The sequence below is a fragment of the Gossypium hirsutum genome, chromosome D01 (assembly GCF_007990345.1).
Source record: "Gossypium hirsutum isolate 1008001.06 chromosome D01, Gossypium_hirsutum_v2.1, whole genome shotgun sequence".
Taxonomy (NCBI): Eukaryota; Viridiplantae; Streptophyta; class Magnoliopsida; order Malvales; family Malvaceae; genus Gossypium; species Gossypium hirsutum.
Genome location: NC_053437.1, coordinates 27,342,985 through 27,350,305, shown reverse-complemented (window position 1 = coordinate 27,350,305; position 7,321 = coordinate 27,342,985).

Below are 7,321 nucleotides of genomic sequence, written 5' to 3'. Positions count from 1 at the left end.
GGTTTAGGGAAAAAATTGAATGGTTATGTTAGTTTAGGGTAAAAAATTAGAAACAGATTGTGATTTGAGTTGGTTTGGGTTTGAAATTGATTCGGGAATCAATTAAGAAGGTTGGTTTAGGGTTAGAAATCGATTCAATAATCGATTAACAGGGTATAAGGTTAGAAAATGATTGGTCTTTTTCGTTTGGAGAGAAAAGAAGGCGAAACTAGAAACCATTCAGTGTTTTCTATTCTCAGCGACAATGGTCAATAGAAGAGAAGCTGTCAATGTTGTTACGTCCACTTTAACGGGTAAGTTTCTGAATTTTGTTTTTTTATTTTTTGGATTTAGAGCATTTCGATTTAGGGTTATTTTGGGTTATTTCAATTTCAATTTTGATTTTGATTTTGATTTTGATTTTGATTTTGATTTCGATTACAATTTCGATGTGAGAAGATTTAGGAGTATTTGTTGGAGGTTAGGACCCAAAATGAGGGAACAACAACAATCTGTTATCTAGATAACAGGTTGTTTCAAATGATGTATATATGTCTGCAGGCATGCAAAGATGGCTATAGGGCTGGTTGTAGAAGGATAGTAGGTTTAGATGGATGTTTCTTAAAGGGCTACTATGGTGGCTACTTGCTTGCAGCGGTTGGGATAGATGCAAATAATGACATCTATCCTCTTGCATATGCTGTTGCGAAAGTGAAAACCAAGCATCATGGCTTTGGTTCTTGGAGTTGCTTGCAATAGACTTGGAAATTGTGAGCTTATACCAGATATCTGTCATGTCTGACAAACAACAGTTAAAACTCCATTTATTTATTTTTTATGTTGTTTCTATTTAGGGTTTAGGGTTTGTCAAAGAATTAAACTGTATTTGTTCTAATTGCAGGGACTTTTAGAAGTAATATGTATGTTGTTTCCTAATGCAGAAACAAGACACTGTGTTAGACACCTACATGCCAATTTCAAGAAGATTGGTTTCCGAATAGAGGAATTGAAAGATTTGCTTTGGAAAGCTGCCAGAGCAAGCACTACAAAGGATTTTCAAGATGCCATAGATGAACTGAAGAAAACCAATCAGCATGCTTATGATTGGTTGAAGGAAAAGAACCCTACTCACTGGTCAAGGTCTCACTTCTCAATTAGGAGTCATTTTGACATGTTGGTGAATAATCTTTCTGAATCCTTTAACAAGGTAAACCCCTATGTTTTATGCTTCTTACTAATCATTACCAATTCATTAATCCTTTATGTTATTTATTGGTAGATGATACTGGAAGCAAGAGGGAAACCTATTCTGACCATGATGGAAACAATAAGGACCAAGATTATGTTGCTTATTGTCAAGAAAAAAGAATAAGCTGACAAATGGAAAGGAATGTTGTGTCCAAAGATTAGGAAAAAGCTAGATGTAAATATAAAATATTTATTGAGGTAAAGTTACCATTTTTAATCTTTCTGATGCCTTTATTTTGACTTCATGTTGCTGGTTACATGATGTTTTAGTGAGTGTTTTTTAATATGCATGCAGTGATTGTTGGTGTGTATGACTGTTTTTTAATATACATGCTGTTGACTATTTTTTAATATGTATGCAGTGAGTATTTTTTTAATAATATGCATGCAGTGATTGTTGGTGTGTATGAATATTTTTTAATATACATGTTGTTGACTATTTTTTAATATGCATGCAGTGAGTATTTTTTAATAATATGCATGCAGTGATTGTTGGTGTGTATGACTGTTTTTTAATATACATGTTGTTGACTATTTTTTAATATGTGTATGAATATTTTTAATATATATATTCCTAACTATTTTTTAATATGCATGCAGTGAGTATTTTTTAATAATATGCATGTAGTGACTGTTTTTTAGGTGCGTGTGTATCATTGTTGGTGGAGCTACTCACAATGTTGTTTTAATGATTTTTTTAACCAAGCATGGTGACTATTTTTTAGGTGTGTTCCATCACATGCTGGTGGGGACAGGTATCAGGTTGAATGTGGTTCAGGCAGCCAGCATGTGGTGGACTTAGTTGAGAATTCCTGCTCTTACAGGAATTGGGATCTCACTGGCATTCCTTACTTACATGCACTGCCTGTCATTCATTTAAAAGATGAGTTCCCAGATACTTATGCACAAACTTGGTACACCAAGCAAACCCAGCTTCAAATTTACTCCAACTTTATAAGGCCAGTAAGGGGCCCTAAACAATGGGTCTCTTTGTCAAACATGTTGCCAATATTGCCTCCTACACTAAGAAGGCCACCTGGCAGACCTACTAAGGTGAGAAGGAAAGAACCTGATGAACCACAAACAACAGAAAGGTTGGCCAAGAGAGGGGTGGACATGAGGTGCAGTAAATGTAAAAGAATAGGCCACAATAAAAGGAGTTGCAAAGGGGAAGTTGGCCAAAACATTCCAGTAAGTCATTTGCCTTAAGTTAAGTTAAATTACTTTTTTTTATGAATTTGTTTGACAGATTTCACTTGTTCCTGTAGGTCAAAAGACATAAAGTTGGAGTTCACAACCAAGTGGTTGCCCCAACTCAACAACAGGCTACCCCAAATCAGCAAGAGAGTACCCCAACTCAACAGGCTACCCCAACTCAGTTACAAACTGTCCCAACTCATCAACAAGTTGCCCCAACTCACCAAAAAGATGTTGCCCCAAGAGAAAAGCTCTCATTCAAGAGAAAACCAACCACTGTTATATGGATGCCTCCTACTCAAGAGTCATCTATGACAGACCAATGCCTCCTACTCAAGAGTCATCTATTATCTTTTTTGATATATGAGTATTGAGAAATACAAGTGAAATGAAGATTAAACATTCTTTCAAGTCTATCAACTTTGAAATGAAATCAAATATTACAAAACAACTTTCTAACTATTGTAAGCAACAACAATATTACAAAACAATTTGTAAGCAATAACTACATATTATATCCCATTTCAAGTCTTTCAAGTTTGTAAACAACAACATGAGCTAGTTAGCCATGTATACCAGGAGCCATGTATAACAACATAAGCAACAATATACCAGCAACAATATTACAAAACATAAGCTGGTTTTCAATGCTAACAACAACAACATAAGCTGATTTAAGGTTTAAAAAGCAACACAGTTACAAATACAAGCACCAAAAATCGTGTTTTTCTCTCCCTCCTCCTTACATCCTCCAATGTCTTCACTTTTTTCAGAAGACCTAACAACACAATTCATGAACGGGGCGTCAATGGTGGATCAGACCAGGTGAAAAATCGACATGGTTTTTGAAATCCACTGGCAAATTTCTTACACCCTAAAAACCTCCTACCTGGGTTGTCATTGGGCCAAGGCATGTTTAATTTGGCTGGGTTTCCACAATAGCACACCGGAATCAATTCAGGAATCTCTATTTTTCCTCTCCTCATTCTTCTTCTTTTTTTCTAACCCTAAAATGGTGCTGGTAGGGTTGTTAAATTGAGAGTAATCGACCAGTTGGAGGGTTTTTTTACACCAAGGACCCTGCCATCTACCATGTCACTTTGCCGTGATGTCTGTGACGGAAAACGGAAAAAATGACTGTTTCGTAACTTTTCGAAAGGTGAGTGACTAAAATGAAACATAGGTGACTGTTTTGTCAGCTACCCCGAAGTTGGGTGACTGTTGGTGTAATTTACCCTAATTTTTTAAAAGATTAATTTTGTTATTGTTATTTTATTTCAGTTTTTTTAAAAAATTATTTATGTTTTTCTTATTATTGTTTTATCCCAATATTTTAATTGGTCCATAGATGAATAAAAAATACATTATATTTAAAATTTATTTATTTTACATATGTTGCAGTTTTCATTTTCCGCCCTCGGAGTTAACATTATTTTGAATTTATTATCTTATCCACACAATTCTCTCAATTATCTCAGTAAAATGTAATATTTTATTTTTTTTCTTTAAAAATAGTAATCAAATGTATTTTGCACCTCAATATATATTTTGGGATGATTTCTTCAACCTAAAAGTTTAACACTTATACAATAAACAAGTGCCATAAACTGAAAAACTACAAGGAAAAAAAAGCTATAGATCGACCTTAGTATTTGGATATATGCAGATTTTAAAGAAAATTTAAGGTTTCAAGTAAATTGTTTGGAAATTAGGAAAATAGATATTTTTAAAAAGAGAAGGAAAAATAGGAAAGAGAGTGAGAGCACTGTGTTTTTTCCAATTTAAAAAAAAATTAGAACGATAACATTTCCCAGATCCTAGCAAATCTAGGAACAGAGAGGAATTGTGAATTTGAAATTTAATTCTAATAATAGTATATTTTATGTCAACAAATATGTTATTTGAAGTTATTACAAAAATTTTAATACGTCTTAATTATAATAATATTAATTTAGTTTGTAACAGGTAAAATGGATACAAAAGTTTTGATGTCATTTTCTAATATGAATTTATATATTTTTGTGTTGCAGGTACATGGAATGAATGTGAAGGCTTGTTAAAATATCTGTATCTTTATATGTGGATAAAATGAAAAGAAAAAAAAAAGTAAAAAAAGTGTTGTGTTTGGTGTATTATATTACTAGTGTGTGATGTATTTGACAGGCTATGAATGGAATATGATATGAGAATAAATTTTTCGCTCTAAATATTATATACATATATGTATGATTAAGTAGAAGAGATTCATTTCAAAACAAAAGGAAAATAAGTCCAACCTCGACCAGTACAAACACTAAAGCTCTATTGGAAATCATAAATACATATGATTTTGCTTACCCAAAAGGTTAAAAGACAAGAGGGTTTTCGAGTTGGTCCTATATAAAGTTAAGGCTCTTGCACAATGAGGTTAAAGATGACAAAAATGCCTCCTTAAGGGAGTGCAGAGACACTTCCATTCTTTCTCCTGCCACTTTAGCTAAAAGCACTCCCTGCAGAAGGCATTTTTGCCTTCTCTCTTAAAAAACAGTTTATTTCCCTACTTTTCAAAAAAATTGACCTAAAACCTTAATTTTTCTTTAAAATCGACATATATTCCTCGTTAACCCCCTTGGTATTAGTCTCACAACCAACATTCAAAAATATATTATTTTAAATTTCCAATTTCTTTTACTAAAGATAATGTCGATAAATATTATTTGTAACTTTCGAATTGCTATTATAATTAAAAATCTAATTATGCATTTGAAACTTAATTAAAACTTTTTTTTGTGTAAGGAAAAAAATTATAAATCAATTACAAAGGGGCAGTAAAGTTATTAAGTCAAAATTTAACCATCATTTCTAATTTAATTAGCAATTTCTAAAGGTAATTCCTAAAAAACGTGTGGACCAAAAGGAAAATCTTTCATCAACCCAGCTAGAGAATAAGCCGTAGTATTCCAATCTCTTCTACAAAGTTCTTGAATTCTCAGAATCAATCCCCTATTTATCTATTCCTAGAGCCTGCCATTAATGGCTTTAACAACTAAAGCACAATCCGATTCAACAATTATATTATTCCATTTACTTGACCAAGCCAATTGGAGACCATCATAAATCACCCATAACTCAGATTGTTCAACACTATATCTGCCAATATTTCTTCCAATCACACAAATCTACCTACCCTGGTCATCCCTAACCACTGTCGCTGAGGAAGCTAAGCCCAATCATGGATTTCATGCCCCATCCGAATTCAACTTAATAGAACCTATAGGTGGGGGGTTCCAAGTTCGATCACAAATCTATCTTTTAATATTTCCATCTGGACATCCTGAAATTTCCTTAATGGCTTTTGCCCAACACCATGCTGATTAAAGAATATGTAAAGTATTAAAATGCTCTCTTTGGAACACACAAAAATTCCTTTGTTTCCAAGTCTTCTAGCATATAATACCAAACAAGGTTTGCCAATCGACATTATTAAGAATTATTCCAAATTTATTCTTCAAGTTTCTAGACAACTAAGGCAACAAAAGAACAGGAAAAAAAACTATTCTTTACTCTCAAAGGAATAAGCTACTCCCACACTTATCTTACTTTACAACAATCCCGAAGAACATGTAAAATTGATTCTTCAGCACCGTCACACAAACTGCAATAAGGATTTTCAACCAAACCTCTTCTGTAACGTTCAGTGTTGGTGAGTAAACGTTCTTTAAAGACTAACCAAATAAATTGTCGAACACGCTGAGGGCCAGAAAAGGACCATGCAAGTTTCCATTTGTTGTTCATTGGTTGAAAAGAATCTTTCATAAAAGTATTATAAGTTGATTTAACAGTAAAACTACCATTCTTAGACCATGTCAAAATCAAAGTATCACACCCGACTAAAGAGCTTGGTGTCGGAATGCCTACAATATAAGAAATAATATCATTACTCAAATAACGACCCAAGTAGCTCCAATTCCAAATACCATTAGCAGTCGTCACCTCCCTGAGAGTAATAGAAACATCAATCAAATCTGTATTAAGACAGAAGTTAATTAATAGACCAAGCTCCACAATCCAAGAATCAGTCTAAAATTTGATTAGACTTCCATCACCCATTGACCGAGCAAGGTTTTGACGAACAAGAGGCCAAACCTTAGCTAGAGATCTCTAGAAAAATGAACACTGACCTTTAGAAATATCTGTTGGAAAGTCATCTGTAATCTTATATTTAACTCGAAGGACTTTGACCCATAGAGCATTCTTATTAGTAAGGAGATGGTAACCCAATTTAAGCAGAAAAGCCTCATTTTGCTCCTTGAGATGTCAAAAACCAAGACCACCATTGGAGAAAGGTTGACAGCAGTCAAACCACTTTACTAAGGCTGGCTTATGATTAGCAACTGATTTTCCCAAAATAAAACCTCGGGCAAGCTTCTCAATTCTCAACGCAAACACTAACCGAAATCCTAGTAGTTTGCATAAAATAGTTAGGTATTGACAAGAGGAACAACCAAGCAAGATTCACACACCCTACCATGGACAGAAGATTAGCATCCAAACTATCCAACTTTTTTCAAACCTTCTCAATGACAAAATTGAAAGTTTATTGTCACTCGCCGATGGAACAATGGCATACCTAAATAGGATCTCAAATCACCAGTCTCATTAAATCCAAGTACACCACAAATCTCAGTAACAACTCTTGGTTCTGTATTTTTAGAGAAAAACACATTGGCTTTATAGGTATTCACTTTATGCCCTGAAGCACTCCCAAATGTGTTTAAAACATCCTTGATCATTTTTTCCTGAGCTACATCTACTTCCGCAAACAAGAATAAATCATCAACACAGAATAGATGCAAAATAGTCGGGCCATTCCTCCCAAGTGAAATGGGTTTCAAAGTTCTATCATCAACACCTTTAT